The sequence below is a fragment of the Polypterus senegalus genome, chromosome 2 (assembly GCF_016835505.1).
Source record: "Polypterus senegalus isolate Bchr_013 chromosome 2, ASM1683550v1, whole genome shotgun sequence".
Lineage (NCBI taxonomy): Eukaryota > Metazoa > Chordata > Cladistia > Polypteriformes > Polypteridae > Polypterus > Polypterus senegalus.
Window position 1 is genome coordinate 132,394,476 of NC_053155.1, and position 26,115 is coordinate 132,420,590.

At 38.4% G+C, this 26,115-nt stretch overlaps 1 protein-coding gene across 2 annotated transcripts in view; it reads left to right on the top strand.

Annotated features, from left to right (window-relative positions):
* Positions 1-710: 710 nt before the first annotated feature.
* The window catches only part of dusp27 (dual specificity phosphatase 27), an 87,052-nt gene continuing 61,647 nt past the window's right edge, over positions 711-26,115 (top strand). Inside the window, exon 1 of one of the 2 annotated variants that reach the window (XM_039744630.1) lies at positions 711-775. The gene's annotated coding sequence lies outside the window, so the exon portion shown is untranslated. Of the gene's footprint in view, positions 776-19,283; positions 19,391-26,115 lie in introns of those variants that run through there. The other variant, XM_039744629.1, reaches the window with a different exon arrangement.

Consider the following 26,115-nt stretch of genomic DNA (forward strand, 5'->3'; position numbering starts at 1 on the left):
ATATATATATATATATATATATATATAGTGATGGAGAATGCACATAGTTTAAAGTTGATTTCAGTTTTATAAAGGAACATGGCATGACTTGTAGCATACATATGATTTTATGAATCCATTTTTTTGTATGCATGCCATTTTTCCTTTCAAGTGAGAGTGAACTTTTATTATGAATCTAAGTAAGGTTTTATACATAAGGTTCTAGGTCTTTTCATACTCACAGTAACACTTGGGCACTCTGTGTATCCATAACAGTGATGTAGTGGTTAAGGTATTGGAATCTGAATTTGCAGTACTGCTGGTTGAGAATGACTTGAGAATTACTGAGTGATTGTCACTTAATCTCATTGCACTCCCTTTCTAATAGGCCAATGTAAAAGGAATTGCACTGTGTTCTGATCTTGTACATCACCATAGGTAAAGATATTAACCAATTGCATAATTATGTATATTTTGAGGGTCATAAAAGATTTGTACACAGTTCCACGAATATTCAAATGTGTTTCTAATTTTATAGTAATAGTTTATTTGGTTTGTTCTTTTATTAAAGTATATGATGTAATATCATCCAATAAAGTGAAAAATAATATAATGTCCTCTCAACAGTGTTTAGCTCTCAGCCTGCTTGCACTCTCTTCCCAAAATAGTCCTGATCGCATTGTCTACTATAAATAGCTGCCCAGCCGGCCACCAGCTTACAAAAGACAAGCTAAACCTATGAGGACTGCATTTTTGAACAAGAGAGATCAGACTGGTATTTGAAATGAGAAAGAAAGTAAGTATTAAAATCATCTGGATGACAAAACTGTTCACTGGTAACTTGAATGTATGAATTAAAGTTTAAATAGTTGTCTTCATAATGGTGTTCTTATTTGAAGTTAAAAAGTTAAAAAGAAATGTCAGCATTTTAACCTGTATAAAACTTAAAGGTTTTATCACATGAATATACTAATGGATGTCAAAAATTAATTTATTTGAATCACAGAGTGCTCTTTTTATCATGACAATGTAAAAAGAATGACATCAGCGTGTTGGGTTTCACAGTGGAAATGCTGTTTATTAGCTTTAACAGGCAAAAAATGGGTTCACAGTCAATGTTTGAAGATCTGTTCTCTTCCTTGGTGGTAGTAAATGACAGTATGCTAGACACAATGTTTTGAAGTAGGAAAAGCTGGAAGACACAGTTTGAGGGCAAGGTCTTCCATGGCCTCCTGAGATGGGTGAGCTGGTGTGTTCCCCCAAGATCTTTTCGCTGGATTACCCTTGAAATTCTTTCTCATAAAGGGATGACTTCCCTTATGCATCTGACACCACTTTTGAACCTCTATGGTTTTAATAAAGTATAATTTCTACAGACAATAACATTAGCAATTTTTCAGTGTTTCCAGTGTGCTCTCTGAAATCAATTTATCATGGAAAAATGGAAGACCAGCCCCAATCCTAAAGGCTTTACCAACCATTCTGATGGCACACTAACTCACTCACAGCGATGAAAAACTTTGTGAAAGCAATGAACAAGAAAGGTGAAGGATACTGACAGCTGAGACAGACATTTCTCACAAATAACCGATGCCAAGATTAAGGAAGGCATTTTTATTTTACATCAGACACATCACCAATGACAAGCAGTTTAAGATCTGCAAACAGGGCTGGAGGAAAGCACATGGAAGGCATTCAAGAATGCTGTTGAGGATTTTCTTGGCAACTGAAGAACAGGGTAGAAGCATACAAAACAATGGAGTACCACATGTTGCTAAAGATTTACTTTCAACATTCACACTTGTACTTTTTCGCTGCTAATATTGGTGCATGGTTATACCAGAACAATGGAATTAAAGAGCAGTATTAGGGGAGGTGGAATTTATCAGTGCTGAACAACTATTTTTGAACACTGATGTGAAACGCATTAGATTTTGAGTATAAATGAAAATCAGCAACCAAATATTTTTAGCACAGTTGAACTAAAGCAATGTGTCAACATCATTAAGCGAGTAAACACACTAAATTCATTAAATGTTAATTTCACGTTTCTCCAAATTCCTACATGTTACACTCAATTTGAAATTACATTTGCATTCAGCTTGAAACTGTTTACCATAATCACTAAAAGTTTTCCATCCATCATCCAACCTGCTATATCCAAACTACAGGGTCATGGGGGTCTGCTGGAGCCAATCCCAGCCAACACAGGGCACAAGGCAGGAAACAAACCCTGGGGATGCAGCGAGCCCACCACAGGGTGCACACACACACACACCAAACACACACTAAGGACAATTTAGGATCACCAATTCACCTAACCTGCATGACTTTGGACTGTGGGAAGAAACCAGAGTACCCAGGGGAAACCCACGCAGACATGGGGAGAACATACAAACTCCACGCAGGGAGGACCTGGGAAGTGAACCTGGGTCTCCTAACTGCAAGGCAGCAGCGCTACACACTGTATCACTGTGCCGCCCCTAAAGGTTTTCCAGGAAATAAAAAATTTCAGGCATGTGTCCTAAAACATGTACACTGGTGGAAAAGACAAATTCAGAAATCCATCTGTTAAGGCCCCGCTAATGTTAAGTGAGTGTGTACTACATGCAATAACCTAGACCAGGGGTCTCCAACTCCGGTTCTGGTGGGTCCCAGTGACTGCAGGTTTTCATTCTAACCCTTTTCGTAATTGGTGACCAGTTTTTGCTACTAATTAACTCATTTTCCTTTCATTGTGATTGACTTGTTTTTGTTCCCCTGAATTTCTTCATTGTTCCTTTGAATCTCTTCATTACTTTTCTTAAATGGCACCCAAACAGAAGTGAAATGTGAAGTGGATTAGCCAACAGAAGACCAACTAAGTCAGGGCCTCAAACTCCAACTAACGTCTCTACAACCAGTTGCTTAATTAGGCTCTGATTCTTGTTGTTAATTAAATCCATTCTTTAATTCCATGGCTTGTTGCTGCTTTCATTGTGCAACAGCATACGTTACCGAAATTATTGATTTCCTCTTTTCTAACAGCACTGTGAAAATGTTGTGTGGAGCAGATCGACATTCCTCTGACCTTCACCTTTCTTTATTTTCAGATATTGTATGATCAACACAGTTTGCTGGTCATATTTGGATCATTTTATATCTTGTTATTGTTTGGCTACTAATTAAGGAAAAAGAAACAATTATGGGGTCTGTCTCTTCAAGAGCAAGTCAATTAAAGTTAATTCAAAAGAAGTTCATTAGCAGCAAAAACAGGTCGCTAATTAAGAAAAGGGTTAGAATAAAAACCTGCATCCACTGCGGCCCTCCAGTACCGGAGTTGGGGACCCCTTGTCTAGACAATTCACTTATTAAACAAAAGACTAAAAAGATTATGTAAACAGCATTAAAGGCAGGAGAAGTGATGTCCATACACTAACTACAGTGTAATTAAGACGTAAAAAATTTCAAACAACGTTGATGAACTTGCTAGTAAATTTGGCGAAGGACACACAAGTTATTAACAAATAAAATAAAGGGTTTTGCAAAGACTCAAGAATATCATGGCCTTATCTAATGCCAGCAACCCTGATCAATAATAAAAAGTGTTAAAATGAATCAAGAAAAATATTAGACAGGCTGACTTTATATAGTGACTTTAAAGTGTGTACCCAACCAAAAACTGTTATTCTTTTTACAAGGTGCCTTTTGCAGTGAGCAAGGAATTAACAGAAGCATTACAAATAATGATTGTTTTATACTGTATAATGCATTCTACAGTGATTATCATCACAAAAATCAGCACAGTATTAGAAAGAAATATTATAATCTAGACATCACATATGGAAGAAATCTCCAAACTCACTTTTTATGATCTTTTTCACTGTAATGAGCTTTTTACAGAGAGCATTATCACAAAAGACTATGTAATGAATCATGATTTATATTGCAGTCAATTATTGTTTTATATAGTGCCTTTCCTATGACTCACTATCAAAAAATGACTGTTGTTACCAGTTGTAAATTTGCTCAGGTGGTGACCCCCTTGTTTGTTCATCCTTACTCAGAGCTGCTGGGTTTAAAGTGCAGGGTGTGCCAATTTTAGCCAGTTAAGATAAGGAGAACCTCCCCCTTCTCTAGTGACCAATCAAGATTCTGTCTGCAATGGCATCTTCTTATCACCCCTCTCAGTTTGCAAATCAGTTTAGAAAAAAGTAGTGTCTTTGAGAGCAGACCCTGTTAAAAGACAAGCAGCAAAGAAATGAAGACAGTACTATTGTCATACTTTATTATCGCCACAGTATCTGTCAAAGACAAGTAATAGAATGATTAAAAAATGTTTGCTATCTCTTGCCCTACATGTACCTTCAGCTCCTTTCATCTGTATCCTTGTGTGTTTGAACCTCTCTTCCCCAGTTATCCCTCTATTGATCGCATTCCCGTAAAGTCTGCATCATAGACTTTGTCATTTTGAGGTGCCTTTCTTGCCTCATTCCTGGTTTTATTTTTGCCATCTTTGAAGGCAGCTCTCTCATTATACCTCCAGTGCGTTTGCTCACCTTATGTATCTTACTTTCACACTTCTTCTTTCATCACATCACCAAAAGCCAAAGTGACCAATCACAACAAAGCCAAACTGACCAAGCAGATTGCTGTGAGGGACTGGATACAGACACCTTAGTGTTTTATTATATAGTAGATTATGTTTTAATAGGGAGCCCAGTTAAAAATTATGATACAAAAAAACAAGAGCAACATTACTGCTCATCATTCTTTGTATAGTTCACTATCACATAGTGCCAAATAGTATTGCAGTCAACCTTGGAGGAGTAGCATAGCAATCGGTATAAAAGCAATAAATCAGAGATAAAATTAGAGTTAAATCATCATTTTGTATGGTGTCTAACCTAGTAAGCACTATAATAAAGGTCTGTACACATCAGTGTATACTGATCATAAGGGAACAATAAATAAAACAATTATCTTGAAATACAGGATAAATCTATCCTTTTTACAAAAAGTGCAGAGATTTTGAAAAATACAGCAAATTTCATTCCTCAAAGGTTCTCAAAGTGAAGCTTTATTCATAGCATTACAAAAGTGACATCACTAGACCTTCTTGTTCAACAGCTTGCTACTCTTGGATCAGCACCACAAAGTATTTGCAAGTAAGAACGGGAAAAGAAGGCCAGCTGGAAGGCAGCATGCCATTAGAATGCTTGTTATCCTTCCACTTAAATGTTCACAAGTGAGTGTCCCCTGAAATTGATGGACACATGGGCTGGGATCTCATACAGGCCACCCCCTGCCTCATATTCTGTGCTACTGGGCTTGACTTCAGCTCCCTGGCCCAGTAACAGAACAAGAAAACAGAAGGATAGATAGATGAGTTGAATTTGTGAATGCAGTTTGTATAGATTTGTGCCTACGTAAATTGGGTTATCCCTAACTCTGACCTGGTTACATGATTTTTGTTGATATTTGTTTTACTGAGGCCTATGCAGTTGGTGACGTATTAATTCTTTTGTACCTTAGACACTCTTATGGTCTAGACACTGTCTGCACAGCTGGCCCTGTGAATCACATGGGGGCAAGAAAATATGGGGGATGGTACAGACTTTATGAACTTCTTCAATGAGAAAATTAAAAATATAAGATCCCAGATCTAAGCATCACTGTATCACAGTACAAACCAAATACAAACTTAGCAGACCCTGTCTCACATTGCATTCAGCACTTTAGTCATTTTAATCCTGTAACTGAGCAGGAAGTCTTAACTTTAATTTCTAAAATGAAGCCCACTACTTGTTCCCTTGATCCAGTGCCAACAAAATTAGTAAAAAGTGCAATGGATGTTCTTGCAGCGCCTATTCTAACCGTTATCAATAGTTCATTATTGCATGGCACAGTACCTGATGCACTAAAAGTGTCAGTAATTAAACCATTACTTAAAAAGTCAGACCTAGACCCACACATACTGAATAACTATAGGCTTATTTCAAATTTACCATTTCTCTCTAAAATACTAGAAAAAGTAGTCGCCAATCAGCTTCACTCACACCTTACACATTACAATTTATTTGAAAAATTCCAGTCTGGCTTTCGCACTGGTCATAGTACAGAAACGCACTAACACGGGTTGTAAATGACATTCTGATATCCTCTGATGAAGGAAACTCCACTGTAATTATGTTGTTAGACTTAAGTGCAGCATTTGACACCATTGACCATTCTATTTTACTGCACAGGCTAGAAAACGATGTTGGGCTTACAGGCCCTGTGTTCGCTTGGTTCAGTTCTTATTTATCAAATCGATTCCAGTATGTACAGAAATGTGCAGACAGTACTCCATCATTATACACAGAAGTTCAATATGGTGTCCCGCAGGGCTCAGTACTGGGACCTTTACTGTTTTCACTTTACATGCTTCCACTGGGATCTATAATTAGGAAACATAATGTTAATTTTCATTTGAGACAACCAGTTACACCTTTCATTTAAATCAAATGAAGTTTTTCTGATGTTGTCTTTAATTAGTTGCATTAGTGAATTAAAGGAATGGATGAATGAGAACTACTTGTCTTTAAATACAGATAAAACAGAGATGTTAATTGTTGGAGGGAATGACGCTGATCACAGCAATATTTTGTCATCATTTAACTCAGTTGGAATCCCAATTAATTTTACTGAATCAGCCCGCAATCTAGGAGTTATCTTTGACTCTAGCATGTCATTTAAAGCATATTACAAAGTCGTCCAAATCATGTTTATTCCATCTTAAAAATGTTGGGAAATTAAGGCGTTTTCTAAATAAACAGGATTCTGAGAAATTACTTTATGCATTTATTTCTAGTAGGATTGACTACTGCAATGTGGTGTTCACTGGCTGTTCAAACTGTTCTTTATACAGCCTCCAGTTAATCCAAAATGCTGCTGCAAGAATTATTACAAGAACAAGAAAATACGAACACATAACTCCAGTTCTTAAATCCTTACACTGGCTCCCGGTTAAGTTTAGGGCAGATTTCAAAATCCTCCTTTTAACATATAAAGCATTAAATGGCCAAGGTCCGGCTTACTTGTCTGAACTTATCATGACTTACAAACCAGAGCGCACATTAAGATCTCAAGATGCAGGTCTGCTTATGATTCCAAGGATTAATAAAATAACAGTGGGAGGTCGAGCTTTTAGTTACAGGGCCCCTAAACTGTGGAATGGTCTGCCTGCTACTGTAAGAGATGCCCCTTCGGTCTCAGCTTTTAAGTCCCAGCTGAAGACTCACTACTTCAGTTTAGCATATCCTGACTAGAGCTACTGATTAACTGTACAGACTGCATCTCTGTTGTTAGTCATTAGCACTAAAACATAAGTAATATGATAGTTATAATTTGTTACTAACCCTCACCTATTCTGTTTCGCTCCTCGGTACTCAAATGTGGCACTTGGTGCTACTGTCCACCTGCCAAGTTGTTTTGCCTGCCTAAGGTAAAGTCATCTCTGATGGAGGATCGCAGGAACTGTGGGAAAGAGGGGTCTTTTCATTGGATTAGCGCTATTTCAGCTGTGGAATGGCCAAATGGGGGAGGCAGCTTGAAGGATGAGGACTCTAAACAAATCCAAATCATATTATGTGATATCATCTACTGTTAAATTTTCTAAAATTTTTATTTTGTTTATTTTGTATTGAGGATTCGTTCTGTTCTGTGTACTGTATTGTATTGACCCCCTTCTTTTTGACACCCACTGCATGCCCAACCTACCTGAATGGGGTCTCTATTTGAACTGCCTTTCCCAAGGTTTCTTCCATTTTTTTCCCTACAAGGGTTTTTTTTGAGAGTTATTTCTTGTCGTCTTAGAGAATCAAGGCTGGGGGGCTGTCAAGAGGCTGGGCCAGTTAAAGCCCATTGCGGCACTTCTTGTGTGATTTTGGTATTGTGTGATAAATTGCATTGTATTGTAAGACTATCACCCCTCCATCAAGAAAAAAAAAACTGCTAAAGAACTTTTAAGCTTGTACCATTTTCATCTTACAGTGCAAATGAAAACACTCTGAATTTATATTTAATGTATGTGCTTGGTAAACATATTCAAAAGAATTCTTAAGCCATTTATTTCTTCATTGCTGACTAAATTTGTTGATGATGTTGTTAAGTAAAGCACTCTATTTATTGGCTGTACTCCTTTTTTCAGAGAACCTTGCCACTCTCTATTTATAGTTGACACTTGTGCAGTGTCTGCCTGCTGTCTGTAATAAGATTCAGGGTTTTGACACTAAAAAACAAAATTGAAGAAAAAAGTGCTGTAGAATAGTTTATCTCATCTCTGACACTTGACACAACACAGCTATGTCAAGAGACTCAGTCAACTTATTGACTCATTTGCAAGCTTGATTTGTAAAAACAAAAACCTTTCTATCTATTTTATATAGCATCTTTCACATCTGTCGATTGATGTTTTTTATATAGCATTTCTTATCTATATCTTTTACTCTCTAGTTTATATAGTGCCTTTCACTATCTATGTTATATAGCATCTTTTACATATATCTATTGATCTTTTTATGTAGCATATTTCTATCTATCTATCTATCTATCTATCTATCTATCTATCTATCTATCTATCTATCTATCTATCTATTTATGTATCTGTCTATCTAGCTATCTATCTATCTCCAGGTGATGGTTACTGCAGCAGCAGGCCAAGCTGGGCAGCCCAGACCCCAGTTACCAGCTACACCTTCCATTTCTTCCTGGAGAATTCCCAGGCGTTTCCAAAGCCACCTGAGAAATATAATTCCTTTCAGTGTGTCCTGGGTCTGTCACACAGTCTTCACTCTTTAGGATATTTTCAGAGCAGCTCTAGGGGGAACAACCTCCCAGGGATACTTACAACATACCAAAAAAACACCTCAACTGGCTCATCTCAATCCTGAGAAGCAGCAACTGAACTCTGAGGCTCTCTCAAACTGTTCAGCTTCTCACCCTATCACAGAGTGTCAGTTGTCATTTCTGTCGCTTGTACTTGCGATCTCATTCTTCTGATAATTACCCACAGCTCATGACCATCAGCTAAACCGAGTTTTATCTTTAAACTCAGCTCCTGCTTCACAACTGTTGGCTGGTTCAGTGCCCACAGAACAGCCACTGTGGCTCCAGTCTGCTTGCCACCTTCTCTTCATCAATCATGAACAAGCTCCTGATGAACTCTTCCACTAACAGCAGTTGATCTTTGTCTATGTTATATTAAGTCTTTCATCTCAATCTTTGTATTGTAATAAGTTTAAAAATAGTGCACTTGTGAGGTCTGTATTACTGTTATGTTCCCTTGTAATGACTACATTGTGGTAATTTTTATTTTAAAGAATTTCTGAACATGGAAGTTAATCTATATATACTAGAGATATAAAATGATATCTGTTATTATATTGTCATATGTGGGAGTTTGATACAAGTCTTACAAGTGGTATGTGTTAGCCAGGGTTCCTCCCTGGATTATGTCTTTTTGTCTTTTTTGTTTCTTTTATTACAATTATTTATGCTAATGTTGTTGTTTATTTTTATTATTTGCCAAATTATAAATTTTATGTTAGTTTTATTTATTATTAGTTTCTACATGCTTTGATATTGTTCTCTGGTGTTCCACTATTTTGTGGGTGGTTCCCCCAACAGGTGGAGCCACCTGTCCATCACTTTTGATTAGCTGCTCCCAGCCCTGTAAAGGCTGATGGAAATGCAATCCCTCGCTGTTCATTGAATGTGCTTGGTGTTTTGGTGAGTTCTCCTTTTTGATCATGGCTTCTTTGGATTTACTGTTTAACTTGACTTTCTGTTATTGTTTTAAGAATTCAGATTTTGGTTAAACATGTAGGGGCTTCTTTGCTAAGGATTCCATTTTGCCTCTTTTTTGTTTTATGGTTGTTACACATGCTCCCAGCCTATGCATGTTGCTAAATATATATTTTTTGTTAATAAAACTTACATTTTATAAAGATTTCTGGTGAACTTGTTCCTACACCTAGATGGAGTTTTTTTGGTACTCTACCTCGAAAGATGTATCAAGTTCTGATATTCTTGACTATTCCTTGGCTGTGACCACCATTTTATTGCCAAGTGATGTCTATGGCCACCAATTTTCCTGGGACCAGGGCTGTTATGTGGGCTATTTTTGAAGGCCTCGACCTTTGTTATTTTGTGGAGTCAGGGCATTCAAAATAATGACAAAGGGAAAACTCAGGGAGGATTTGGTGGTTGCACAGCAGGCTTTTTTGTTTCTACATTAAGGAGAAATGTGCAAAGATTTCTCTAAGCCCGTCTCCAATGTTCTCGTGACTCCACACCTTCCACTCTCCTGGGTACTGTACATGGCCTAGAAAATCCACCAAATGGCTTTCAATTCATTCATTTGTTTAAATTAATAAATGTGGAGTCTGTTGTGAATCCCCAGCATTTTTATATCTTTCTGTGTTCTCTTTATTAATATATATATATATATTTATTTATTTAAAACAACAAAAAACTTGAATGCCTCAAAAAAGTCCTGAGACCTGCACACTCCAAAAATGACAGAGACGTGCAAAAATCACCCAAAAGAAAGGAGGATCTTTAAAAAGCCATGCAAAATAACTTTAAGATCTAAAGCGAATTCCAAAAAAGTTGATCAGAAAAAATAAAAAATAAATCTCACAACATAAGAACATAAATAAAGAAAGAAGTACAAAAAAATGCTCAAATTCCTACTGTATATTTCCAAAAAAGAAGTAACTCAGAAATTCTCAAAACATAATTCTAGAAGAAAGTGGTCAAAAACCAGAAGAGCCAATAGTAAATTAAAACAAACAAACTTTAATAGCAAGAAGAACAAATCCATGTCAATATGGAGCAAAATACCTGAGAAATATTTCCAACACCTTGCTGAATCCATGCCACATAAAGTTACAACAGCTATGAATGCAAAACGGAGTCCAACCTGGTATTAAAAAGGTGTACCTAACAAAGTGGCTGGTGAGTGTGTATGTGTGTATATATGTATATATATATATATATATATATATAGTAACAAAATGTGCTATATGGGTGCCGACCTGACACAGACAGACACGGGAGGCACACTTATAAAAGAAATAAACTCAGTCCCACACTAAGCACAAACTCAAATAAATACCAATGAAATCTCTCTCTTCTTTATCTCCTCCACTCCTCTCCGGCAAGCTTAGTTCCTCTCCTCCTGACTCTGGCTTCCGGAGTAGTGTCTGCTGGCCCCTTATATAGGTCACCCAGAAGTGTTCCAGGTGCTTGTTGACCCACTTCTGGGTGTGGCGGAAGAACCGTCCACACAGGCTCAGGGACAATTGCAACACATCCTGGCAGCACCCCCGGATCCCAACAGGGCTGTAATGAACTCCAATTCCCATGAAGCCCTGGGGGAGTCCAAGGTATCAATGCCATCTAGGGAGTTTGCCATCTACAGTAGTGTTCCGGGGGAAGTGATGCTCTGTCCACACTTGCTCCCCTTGTCCTTCCAAGGCCCCTGCCATCCATTACTATATATATGGAGCAGTATGGGACACTGCAGCACCCCAAGTCCCACGCACAACAATACAAACACAAATCCCAGGTGGAAACAAATGATTTATTTTGCAAATGGTTTCTTTGTTAAATACAATAAATCTTTCTCTTTTATCTCTTCTTTCATTCTCTGCCTACTCCTCCTCAGTGAACCTCATCCTCTTCCCCCAGCTCTGACTCACAGAGTAAGGAAGAATGGCTTTCTTTATACCAGCCCTAGAAGTACATCCAGTGCCACCATATTGCATCCAGGAACCACTTCGGGCAGAGCCTTCCTAAAAGGAGGGAACCTCTTTCCACCAACTCCCTTTGGCAGCTCCCATGAGACCCAGTGGGGCTGCACATTGGAACTCCAATTCCCATGATGCCCCGCAGGTGTATATATGAAAGACCCACCAGAGAGCTGCTGTCATCTTCCTTAAGATCATGATGCTTCAGTATCAGCTACGACATCACAGAGCTTTAGCAGCCATATACAGAACTTTCACACTAATTCACAGTTGGGAATGAGCCAGAAAACCCATTCTTTGTTTTACTAAATATTTCTGTATTGTGGAATGCCCTTCCAATAGTTATCATAACAGATATTTCTCTGAATATCCAGAACAATTATGATAATGATGATCAACATTGACTGTTAGACAGTCACACTGGGAATCAGGACTCTTTTTAACATTTCACTGGTGGGTGGGCAAGGTCATGATTACTGCTCTTCCTGATTAGTGTCATTGCTTCAAAAGAGAAAACAGCCCTTGGGGTCTTGGCTCAGCTACACTTATGATTCTGTTTTTTATGTCTCTTACACTTCAGTATTATTTTTGATCTTCTCTGTTCTCTTTGGAGGTTTTTGCCTATTGACTGCCAATTTATAATATTTACTTTGTGCTAGAATTAGTAGTTTAAAACTTGCTATATTTTCATATATATTATCATTTCAGATGCTGTGTTGTTTACATTGTGGGTGCTGCCATTTTCTTTGCATAGGCTCAGATGGCTGGAGGTGTACACACAATGAATGACATCATTCCTGTGACGGTTTTAAGGACATAGAAGTCCTAGAAAAAGTCCAGAGAAGAGCTACAAGGCTGATTCCAGGGATGCAGGGGATGAATTACGAGGAAAGATTAAAAGAGCTGAGCCTATACAGTTTAAACAAAAGAAAATTAAGAGGTGACATGACTGAAGTGTTTAAAATTATGAAGAGAATTAGTACAGTGGATCGAGACTGTTATTTTATAATGAGTTCAACAACGACACAGGGACAGAGCTAGAAACTTGTTAAGGGTAAATTTTGCGCAAACATTGGGAAGTTTTTCTTTACACAGATGACAACAGACACATGGAATAAGCTACCAAGTAGTGTGGTAGACAGGAGGACTTCAGGGCCTTTCAGAAGTAGACTTGATGTTATTTTTTCAAGAATGAAGTGAATTGGACTGGCAAGTTTGTTGGTCTGAATGGCCTGTTCTAGTCTAGATTGTTCTAATGTTCTAATGTCAGTGCCATGTGCTTACTGGTTATTCGAAAAAGCATAATAACTACTACTACATAAAAATTACTTTAAGAAAGTGTTGATATTGACTTCTTTGCTTTGATTTTTTCAGCTAAGATTTCCGGCAGTGTTTTGATTTCTGGCATTTTTCCATGTCTTTCTCCTGGTCATGGACAACAAGCACCATCCTGTGTTCCCTTTAATTTGTTTTGTATAAAGTCATCTTGATGATTAATTTTTCACAAAAATTATACAGCAGCGTTTCTCAACCTTTAAGTATTTGTGACCCGAGTTTTCATAACAGTTTTAATTGCGCCCCCCCTAACATTGTTTTGAAATGTAGATGCATATTTTATTATACCTACTTAACTTTTATCAACATTTATCTAACTCTGTATTTATTGTTGTAGTATCAGAATGTAGTTTAAGTTAATTTGTTTTGGTTTCAACAGATGTTCTTTTTCATATTTATGATTCTTGTTTTCTTTTTTTCACATCTTCGCCCCCCTAGGGGTGCCCCACAGGTTGAGAACCACTGTTATACAGTATATGTGCCAATGAATTAAAAACAACAGAAAAATGACAATGAAATACAATACAAAACTACTAAATGAAATTTGACAAAGAGATTCTTTTCAGTTTTTAGTAGTATTTTAGTAGTTAAAGAATAGTCAAGGAGAAGGTGAAGAGTATCAGGAATAGTAAAGGGTAATTAAAATATTCAGAAAATGAACAAGGAGATACTCTAAACTTGCATTTTTCTGAGGTTTTCACATGTGATGCAGTGGATAACCGCGCTGTGGTAACAGGGACTACTAAGGAGGTACTGAGCAAACAGGAAATTGTAGAGGGAGAAGTAGTGCTTGGATTAAACAGGTTGAAATCAAACACATCATAGGACCAGATAATATTTACCCTTGAGTTCTTAAGGAAGTTAGAGAGTACATATATAAACCTTTGACACATATTTTTGGAAGCCACCGTACAATGGAGAAATTCTAATGGACTGCAAAATGGCAAATATTATCCCATTATATAAAAAGGGTGATTGGGCAGATCCAAGCAAATATAAGCCAGTAAGCTTAATGTGCATCACAAGTAAATTAATGGGGGGGATTATTTAGAAAAGATTGAGCAACAGATGGCAAAAACAGCAGTTTTTCAAAACAGTCAGCATGGGTTCAGAAGAGGGAGGTCATGTTTTACTAACATGTTGGAGTTCTATGAGGAAGCAACAAAATTAATTATTAGCACCTGTCTGATCTCTTTAAAGACACCTGTACACCCCACAGTCAGTCAGACTCCAACTACTACCATGGGCAAGACCACAGAGCTGTCAAAAGACACCAGAGACAAAATTGTGGACCTCCACAAGGCTGGAAAGGGCTACAGAGCAATTGCCAAGCAGCTTGGTGAAAATAGATCAACTGTTGGAGCAATTGTCAGAAAATGGAAGAGGCTAAAGACGACTGTCAGTCTCCCTCGGACTGGGGCTCCATGCAAGATCTCACCTTGTGGGGTATCACAGATGATAAGAAACGTGAGGAATCAGCCCAGAACTATACGGGAGGAGCTGGTCAATGACATGAAGAGAGCTGGGACCACTGTCGGTAGAACACTATGCCGTCATGGTTTCAAATCATGCATTGCACGGAAGGTTCCCCTGCTCAAGTCGTCACATGTCCAGGCCCGTCTGAAGTTTGCCAATGACCATCTGGATTATCCAGAGGAGGCTTGGGAGAAAGTCATGTGGTCAGATGAGACCAAAATAGACCTTTTTGGTCTAAACTTCACTCGCTGTGTTTGGAGGAAAAAGAAGGAGGAGTTGCATCCCAAGAACACCATCCCTACTGTGAATCATGGGGGTGGAAACATCATGCTTTGGGGGTGCTTCTCTGCGAAGGGGACAGGACGACTGCACTGTATTAAGGAGAGGATGAATGGGGCCATTTATTGTGAGATTTTGAGCAACAACCTCCTTCCCTCAGTCAGAGCGCTGAAGATGGGTCATGGCTGGATCTTCCAACATGACAATGACCCGAAGCACACAGCCAGGATAACCAAGGAGTGGCTCTGTAAGAAGCATATCAAGGTTCTGGAGTGGCCTAGCCAGTCTCCAGACCTAAATCCAATCGAAAATCTTTGGAGGGAGCTGAAACTCCGTGTTGCTCAGCGCCAGCCCTGGAACCTGACAGATCTGGCCCAAAATCCCTGTTGCAGTGTGTGCAAACCTGTAGAACTACGGGAAAGGTTTGACCTCTGTAATTGCAAACAAAGGCTTCTGTACCAAATATTAACACTGATTTTCTCAGGTGTTCAGATACTTATGTGCAGCAGTGCAATACAAATAAATTCTGTACAAATCATACAATGTGATTTCCTGAATTTTTTTTTACATTCTGTCTCTCACAGTGGGAATGCACCTACAATGTTAATTTCAGACCCCTCCATGATTTCTAAGTGGGAGAACTTGCAAAATCACAGGGTTTTCAAATACTTATGTTTCTCGCTGTATAAATGATTTAGATAGAAATATACAGTAAGTAACAAGCAGATTAAGTCTGCATATGATACCAAACTAGGAGGATTATCAGATAATCTTAAATCCATTGAATCATTACAGAGGAATGTAGACAGAATACTAGCTTAGGTAGGTTTGTGGCGGATGAAATTTAATGTAAGCAAACGTAAAGTGTTACACATAGGAACTAAAATTGTGAGGTTTGAATACACAATGAGAAGTATGAAAATTGAAGTAACATTTTGAAAAAGATTTAGGAGTTGTAATTGACTTGGTACTGTCAACTGCCACACAGTGTTCAGAAGCCATTAAGAAGGCTAACAGAATGTTAGGTTATATAGCACACTGTGTGTAGTACAAGTCCAAGCAGGTTATGCTGAAGCTTTATAATGTACTGGTGAGGCCTCATCTGGAGTTATGTGTGCAGTTTTGGTCTTCAAGCTACAAACAAAACATAGCAGCACTAGAAAAAGTATACAGAAGAGCAACAAGGTTGATTCCAGGGCTACAGGCATTGAGTTATGAGGAAAGATTAAAAGAGCTGAGCCTTTTTAGTTTAAGTAAAAGGAGATTAAAAGGAGACATGACTGAAGTGTTTAAAATTATTAAATGAATTAGTACAGTGGATCAAGACTGAATTCATCAAGAACACATGGACACAGTTAGGAACTTGTTCAAGGTAAATTTCACACAAACATTAGGAAGATTTTCTTTACACAGAGAACCACAGACACATGGAATAAGTTACCAAGTAGTGTGGTAGACAGTAAGACTTTAGGGATCTTCAAAACACAACCTGATGTTGAAGGATTCTGACTTGATTTTGGAGGAATTAAATGGATAGGTCTGAATGGCCTGTTCTTGTCTAAATATTTCTAATGTTCTATTGTTCTAATAACTGAGAAAAACTTTCATCAACATGTTCATGGACCTTTGAGGATAGGACAAAATACTCAACCTGTACTGAACTCGCAGTACCCACAGTATTTTACCATATAATTTATCACAAAAAATATTTTAATTTCTGTTATGTGTGCTGGTTGGCACCATAGCACAATGCCCACTTTTGCCATTTTGCAGCTCTAAGGTCCTCAGTTCAGATTCATCAATCAACCTATTAAGATATCTTTGGAATGTGACATGAAATCAAAGTCCACAATAGAAATCCTTCTAAACACAATGAGAACTTCACACAGCAGACATTTCCACCTTGGGGTTCAAAATCCATGAGAAAGTAACAAGTCCACATGATGTCATGACCAGCCAATATGGTAAACACTAATGTTTTGTACTTGAAGAATATTTATGTTGATAAGTAATTGTTTATTTCAATTTTGCATTCAGGATAATCAGGGTAGGCATTTGCAGCAACTCTGTCAGATCCTCTTGACCTGGAGTGTCAGTCCAGTACAGAGTCTTCACCTTCTTGCATGTCCCCACTTTTCCATTTGTTATGATCTCCATGTCTAAATGTGCTTGAAGAGCTAGTTCTTAGTGCAAAGAGCCAAAAATCATTGTTTAAAGGAAAACTAAAGGCAGCAAGATGAATAATAGGTAGTTAAAAGAATATCATGGAGGTATGATTAATGTACAGTTTGGGAGAATTGAAAGAATGGATATATTAAAAACTAGATAGATAGATACATTTATTTATTGGAAATTAACATACTCCAGCAGCAGCATACATAAAGAAGAATATTAAATTAAAGAGAGATAAAAATGCATGTAAAACAGACAATAACTTTGTATAATATTAACGTTTACCCCCCTGGGTGGAACTGAAGAGTCGCATAGTGTTGGGGAGGAACGATCTCCTCAGTCTGTCAGTGGAGCAGGATGGTGACAGCAGTCTGTTGCTGAAGCTACTCCTCTGTCTGGAGGTGATACTGTTTGGTGGATGCAGTGGATTCTCCATGATTGACAGGAGCCTGCTCAGCGCCTGTCGCTCTGCCACGGATGTCAAACTGTCCAGCTATGTGCCTACAATAGAGCCTGCCTTCCTCACCAGTTTGTCCAGGCGTGAGGCATCCCTCTTCTTTATGCTGCCTCCCCAGCACAACACCGCGTAGAAGTGGGCGCTCGCCACAACCGTCTGATAGAATATCTACAGCATTATAAAATGGCTAGGCAAAAATCACAATCAATCTGAATAAATAACCAAAACAAGCAACATAAAATGGAAAGAAAATCGAAATCTAACTTAAGAGCATGATGTTCACTATACTCCAGTCAGGACTGAACAGAGTCAGGATATCAGAGACATGTTGTGTTCACCAAAAGAACTGCTTGCATAGTTGGTGTAGAGCAAGAGTTCCCAAAGTGGTCGATATCGTCCCCCTCGGGTCAATTTGAATATGCTAGGGGTCGATAGTTTCAATAAAAAAATTTGAGGGTCGACGACAGCAAAAATAGACTTTTGTTACTTCAAAATATCTATGATTCCATCAAGAAGTAAAATAATTCAAAAAAACACTTTTTGATAAAAGCACATTACATGCCAAACTTGCAAATGAAAAGGTAAAATGTGCCATTAAAAGAGTCACACGTAAGAATGCATGAAAACACATGTAGCACAAACATGTCTGTGCATTGTCTTATCGAAAGTATCAAAGCAAGTGTGGACATGAAAAACCGTTGCGTGTGACGAGGGGGTCGGCGGTTTTAAAAGTTTTTGGTAAATGGGTCTGCGGCTGAAAAAAGTTTGGGAACTCCTGGTGTAGAGTATTGGTTGAGTGCGACTCTTAATTATGCTTGTATTTACTAGTATACATTTACACTCAAAAGTGAGGGTGGTCCCAAAGGGAATGGGGGGCTGGTGTGTTCAGGACTGCCACACTGTAAAGTAAAGACCTGTTTACTCTTCTAAAGGCACCTTCATTCCATTCCTCTTTTGTATATTTTTTCAAATATCTATTCTTGTGAAAAAAGTTGGACTTGATGGCTATGGGATTTACATAATGGATGGATGTAAAAATACTTCTGATCAAACCTTTTTTCATTACTTTTTAAAGCATTGTTTGTAATTTCATCTTGATAATTACAAAATGATGGGTATTACAATTGGAGATGGCAGAACAAGAGGCCTAATAAGTTACTTCATCAGGCGGCATTTGTATGTTTCTTTAAATATTCTTGAATCACTTGAGATTAGAAAATGATGTCTTTCTGAAAAAATGGAACCCTTTAACATACATAATGACTGTTAAAATTTTAAATCTACCATATATATAGATACATATATACTGTACATTTGCATATTACAAAAACATTATTTTAGAATATGACAAAATAGGCTCTGACCCTCATAGTCCTAAACTGTATTAATCAGGTTTGAAAAAGGGTAATTGTTCTGTTTCTTTTACTTCTAGCACATTTATATCTTTAAAAGGATTCAGTCTGATAAATTAATGGAATGGCATTCCTGTCAAGGCAGGTTTCTGGCTAATGTCCACTGCTGCGATGTTAAGACTCCAACACGATGGGAACATTTAAAACCACAGATGTGTTTAGAAAATGTATAATATTCATGTCACATTTCTCTTCACATTTTTATTCCTTCTTTTACATTTTTGTACTTTCCATATGTAAATTACTTGTGTTGTCTTTAGGATTTTATTATAATTTAGCAAATTTAAGATGTACATTGCAGGGACTTTCTTCACCCACAAGTGAAGTCCCTCGACAGTAAAGAGTTAATCTCTTAATACCCTCTGGTTTCAAATGTCATGGTGGGGTGGGGGGGAGAAGGCAGTCAATCTGAAAGTGTCAACGACTTTGGGGACTTGTCTGAGCCAATCTGAAAGAGGTGCACTGCAAAGCAAGGGACAAGTTAGAAGGCTCTGCTTCATGCAAAGGTAGGCTTGTTTGAACTTGCTTATGTGTTAACCGCCTTTGGCAAAATGTTTTTGTTATAATGGGCTGCTTCTCTCAGCGGAAACATTTTAAAATTCCCTTTTTTTGATCTGCGTAGTCTTAGTAAATATCCTAAGTGGTGGAAGCCTCCTTCTGCCCACTGCTCATGTCAGTTGACACATTCCTGATAACCCTGAGCAGCTGTCATGGGAGCCTAAAATACATTACAGATTCATCTGTTCTGTTAAAGAGAACTACTCTTTTGAGATTTGCAAACAGTGGAGTTGGAAAACCATATACCTGTATATATATATATATATATATGTTTGAGGTTAATGATAGATAAAAAGATAGAGAGGGATAGAAAGATAGACATGAAAAGCAGTACAAAAATAAATAGATATGAAAGGAACTAGGTAAGATACACACATTTACAGACATAAAAGGCACTGCATAATATAATACATAAATAGATTTTCACAAATAAGCTTAGAAGGGTAAAGTTATTTCTTAAATATTTAAGTGCAATATGTTTTTTGCCTCATAATCTACAATTAAATTATTTGTAATCACTAACCATAGCTTATGTACAAATTTAAGCTTAATGCGTCAAAATGTATTGGGTCTTTAGGTGCAAACATGAAAGAAAAAGCATGTGCTTAAGCTAATTTAATACCGATAACCCAACAAAGGAAGCTTTTGGCTGATTAATTTTTCCATCATCACTATTTCTACATTTATTTAAATCTATTTATTTAAATTTAATTTCTACATTTATTCCATCTACAGTATCTATTAGATCCACTCAATCAATTAAAAAAGCAGATCCTTGTGTTGATGATTTTTTGCACTACTTAGTTAATTAAAACTCGCTCCCTAAACCGAAAAACAGTTACTGTCGGCCTACTGTATTCTCTTTTGGTTGTATTCAATTCAATTGTGTTATTTTTGAATAGTACTCTTCATTGAGTGCATTCTCAAAGTGCTGTAACAAGTTCTAAGGTAAAATATAAATTATGATTAAATACTGCAATATATAATTTCTAAATAAAATTCCATCCATCCATCCATTATCCAGCCCGCTATATCCTAACTACAGGGTCACGGGAGTCTGCTGGAGCCAATCCCAGCCAACAAGGCAGGAAACAAACCCCAGGCAGGGTGCCAGCCCACTGCAGGGCACACACACACACCAAGGGCAATTTAGAATCGCCAATGCACCTAACCTGCATGTCTTTGGACTGTGGGAGGAAACCCATGGAGACACGGGGAGAACATGTAAACTCCACACAGGGAGGACCCAGGAAGCGAACCTGATTGTCCTAACTGCGAGGCAGCAGCACTACCCACTGCACCACCCGATTGTAATATATCACCTACAAAATAATAAAACACTAAGATCTTTGGGTCCAGTCCCTCTGAGCTGTCTGATTGGTCGTTTTGGTTTTGGTGCCACAACAAAAGAGGAAGTGCAAGTGTGAGACACACGAGGAGGAGTAAAGATGTAGGTGCCCGTTGAGAGAGTCGCCAGCAAAGACAGCAAGTAGTAAACCAGACAGGATATGAGAAAGGTGCCTCATATATAATGACAGAGTTTGATAAGCAGGCTTTATGAGAATGCATCTGAGAGATGGAGGTGCCGGTTAAGAGACGTTCAAACACGCAGAAAAAGAGGAAAGGCACTAAAGGTACACATAGGGTAAGAGATAGCAAATAATTTTTAACTATTCTATTACATGTCTACGATAAAAACCATTAATAGTTTCTAAATTAAATTTTTACACAAAAACACATTTCTTATAAAATGCTAAATAAATACAGTATCTTAGTAAGTAAAGTCTCGTAGGACATCATGCGAAGCAGTAAAATAGTGTTGGCTCTGTAGCTAAGGATCTATGCTGGTATCTCAAAGGTTGCTGGTTCAAATCCCAGCTGTGACACAAAAAATGCTACTCTGTTGGGCTCTTGACTTGCAATTGCTCCAGGGGCGCTGTGCTCTGACCTTTAAAAAATGTGAGTTAAGTTGGGATATGTAAAGAATACTTTCTGTATACATGAATTTGTAAGTGGCAAATAAAGTACATTATCATCCATCCATCCATTTTCCAACCCAATGAATCCAAACACAGGGTCACGGGGGTCTGCTGGAGCCAATTCCAGCTAACACAGGGCGCAAGGCAGGAACCAATCCCGGGCAGGGCGCCAACCCACCGCAGGACACACACACCAAGCACACATTAGGGCCAATTTAGAATCGCCAATCCACCTAACCTGCATGTCTTTGGACTGAGGGAGGAAACCGGAGTACCCGGAGGAAACCCACACAGACAACATGCAAACTCCACACAGGGAACCCGAGTCTCCTAACTGCGAGGCAGCAGCACTACCACTGCGCCACCATGCAGCCCATACGTTATCATAAATGTTTCTTCTCACAGGGTCACCTCAGCCTCCTGCAGTGCCGCACAGATTCTGCAATTTTTTCAGTTTATAAGAGTTACCTGCATACATACAATGGCCATCTAAAGTCAAGTACCTCGTTGGTCATGCTGGAAGTTTTATACAGCATGTAAAAATAATTCACATGAATGCAAATTCTTGAGAGGTGAGAATTATTCCATGAGTTAAAATAAAATTATCGGAATTGAGAAACAGTGTAGTAAGATATTGAAACGGGCATACAATTTGTAATTAAGTATTATCTTAAACATTTCAATCCTGCTGAAAATTGTTGTCCTTCCATTGAATACATTTAGTAACAACAGAAAATTGTAATAAAAGAAAATTAGTCGACATATCATGTAGTCAGATCATAAACGTGCAATTTGTCTCAGTTATAGTACTATAAACATGCTTTATGGTTATTTAGAGATGTCATGCCGTGCCATTTTCTAACCCTCTTAATCCAGATGTGGGTTGCAGGGGGTTCAGGCATCTGTCACAGCTAGCAGCAAGGCAGGAACAAACCCTGGAGAAGGTGACAGACCATTGCAGGGCAAACTCTGGTCTCTTTACTGTGAGGTAGCAGCCCTATCACTGTGTCACCATGCCGCATGCTACGTAGAGCCGTGCCGCACATGACTTAGTACTGTCATAGTTTTTCTTGAACATGCCTATCCTGGTCACACACCACGTGCTATTTGCTCCTAACCTCACTTACCCCTTTAGACGTCCATAGTGGCCTGAAAACTTTTAGCTCACTTTTCCAAACTTAGTGCTTATTTCACTTGTGTTACCTTCACACTTGTCAGCCTCATCTATTAAGAATGCCAGCTATTTATCAGACCACTCTAAAATGCCTTCCTGATTAGATAAGATCCAACTCCATGTTATCATAATAAGATAAAATGATACAGCACATTCAGTGCAGAATAAGATGAACCATGGCCACAAATCGATGGCCAGGCTTTCCTTCAAGTCATGCCATACACAAGTCATGTGGTATTGACAATCTGGGAGTGCATGGCCAAGTGTGAAGTAAAGAAATTCATGGCTGACTGAATGAAACAAACTGGGAGGGTTTCAGAGCTGCACATTTAATCACAAATATATGAATTTTATAAATATTTCTGGCTATAGCTTTGTCTATTCCTTTAAACTTATTTTTTGTATCAGTTAGCTACCTGGTTTGATAATGTCTACTTGTCCTCCAGCTGTCAATCTTGCAAATATAATTCCTGTTTTACAGATTTGAAACAGCACATGTGTCTGACCCATTAACCCATAGTACTGGCGCACTGCAGGATGTGTCCTTTCCACAGTGCTCTTCTCACTTTATACAGAATGGCCGTACCTCTGGTGATTTGTCTGTCAAAGTTCTTAAATATATGATGACATCTCACTAATAGGCCTCATTTCAAAAAATGATGAGTCAAAATACAGACAAGAGGTGGAACATCTGAAAGTGTGGTGCTGCCATAATAATTTGGACCTTAATGTTCAAAAAATTCAGGAGACGATCATAGATTACAGGAAAGAGTCACCTGCTCACCCACTTGCTATAAATGGCTCAGCCATTGGGACAACAGGGTCATTTAAGTTTCTTGGCACTGTGCTGTCACAAAACCTTAAGTAGGACAATAACATCAAGTGTATTACTAAGAAAGCCTATCAGAGAATGTTCTTTTGGCATCAGCTGAGGAAATTCAATCTCCTTCAAACAATATTGGTCCAATTCTACACAGCCATCATCAAATCCATTCCGACTTCATCTAATAACTGTCTGGTTTGGTGCTGCCTCTCTGTTCAGGCTAAGGCCAATCTGCAACTCATCATTAAAGCCTGTGAAAGGATCATAGCCTGTAATTTACCACACACTGAAGTCCCATATAAGTCCAGAGTAAGGAAGAGGGCCGCAAAAGTCATTGCTGATCTGACTCACCCTGGGCATCACCTGCTTCAAAAACAGTGAAAGCAAGTCACCTAAACAGTATTTTGTTTCCGTGTGTAGTTATTTTGACTAATTAAGTCTCACTTTCCACTCAATATTTAGGTGTACCTGCACAATAGACTACCTGGCCTTTTAAATTCTATTTTATCTCTTTATAGTTTACTAGGGGGTTACCCCCTGATTGCTTCACTCACCAACACCCCCACTTGCCACTTCGCATCTCTGCTGCTCGCATTGTGAAGAGGGGAGCTGAACGCCCACCAACGAGATGCGATTGCTCCTCTGAAACCCCTTCTTAAACGGTGATACAATGGGAAACAAATACAGTTTTTTTTACCTCCTCTTTGCTCGATCAGCTGCTGGCTTGCTGCTGCTACAGTGCCGTGTGATCTGCATCTCACACAGCACTTCGAACATTTAAAAGCTGTGACAGATAGGTAGCGCTATCACTCCCTTGAACCCTTGTCCAAGACGCCAGACACCAGATAAAAGTCCAAAGGTAGACTTTATTCAAATTGCACAGTGCACAAAGCACCCTCCTCTCCACAATACTCATTAAATTACACAAATACACAATCAAAAATAATCCTCCACTCCCAGACGCATTGCCACCCTTCCACCCAGCTCAGCTCACTGTCTGGGAGCTCCCACAATCCTTTTATCCTCCCTGACCAGGAAGTATTCCAATCCCCAGTCCATGTGATCTCCTATCACTTCAGATCAAAAGTCCTTTTCCTCACCCCGGAAGCACGTCATTCCCCTTGTCCATGTGACTCAGACGTACTTCCGGGGCGTAAGGCAAGTAAATGTCATTCCTCCCTGCAGTGCCATCTAGTGGCCCCCACGGTATCCAGCAGGGCTGTGTATAAAGACTCCAATGTCCATGATGCCCTGCTGGTCTTCGGGCCACTTCCATGCTGCAGGGACGGCTCCATCTGGCGGCTTGGGGGTATTGGCCGGGATGAACAGCCGGCCATACACCACAAAGCCTGTACAGCAGCTGTCCTACTCTTTTTCTTTTATTTCCAGCCCTGTGCGTGGTTAAATGTCTTGGCACAAAGTCTCGTCAACCGGGAAATGAGTTCTTGATATTTTAGTTCATAATGTAAAAACAGAATAAGAATCTGAAAATCTAACAACATCACATTAAAGTTCAATAAATTCTGAAAATAATGATACCAAACATATATATATATATATGTTTTAAAATAAGCCTGATCTAAAGCGTGACAAAAAACGTGACATAAACACATCACATAAAATCGTTGCACAAAATCGTTGCACTTTAGGATTTTAAAGATATAGAGTAGATATTGCTCCTGTATGCTGCGTCATATTTTATCACTTTATTTTTTAGCATTTTATATATAAGTCTTTCCTGGTGCCTTTAGAAACAGGTTAGGAACCAGCAATGGGTGGGTTGCCACTCCTTCACGGGGCACACTTCCTCACAAAACCACACTCACTTAAACTGGACCAAATAAAAGTTACTGATTAATGAAACAGAATATCTTTGGAGGCTGAAATCCCTAAAAGCAACACCATGATAGAGTTAGAGAACACAACAGCAACCCCATAACAACATGAATTGCTCTCCAAGAATTGTGAGGCAGTGACATTTAAACTGTACTACCCTCAGTCATTTTTCTGTCTGTCTCCTAATAATGAAACCTTACCATTTTCACCCACACTGAATTGTATCAATGGAATCACAACCTACAACAGCGACAACTGCAGGTGATTTGTCTGGTCCTTTTATTTTAGCTTTATGTCTGGAATGGTTGCTTCATGCAAAATTAGTTTAGTTCAGAACGGATCCTCTGTTTATCACAAAATAACAAAAAAAGCTAAGAAGAGTTCATTTTTACATGAGGCCTTAAAAAAATATAAAATCAATTAAATACAGACGGCCCTCAGGTTATAAGGATATTTACAATCCTGCTGATGTTCCAAACCCGTCAGAACTTGCACTGAAAAATGTCCTTTAATGGAAATGCGTTGTTTTTTATTGCTTACAGTAATTTACAGAAAAAAATATGTCAAACTGATTAATAAAATGAGAGCAAAATAATATTACTGTATGTTCATTCACAAAACACAAATATTTTTAACTAAAATGAACCACACATGTGTATGTTCTGTTAAAAATGTCCTACAGTTTTTGGCAATGACACAATATTTCAAAAAGTTTTAAAAGACCTAATGATGACACAAAAAGCCACCACTAACTGACGACTGATGCCCATTGTTCTTAAGAGATTGCTAAGAGTGTCACCTCCCCCTACCAGCAGGTGTGACACCACAGGCTGTGACACATACTTAGGACTCTGAGAAATA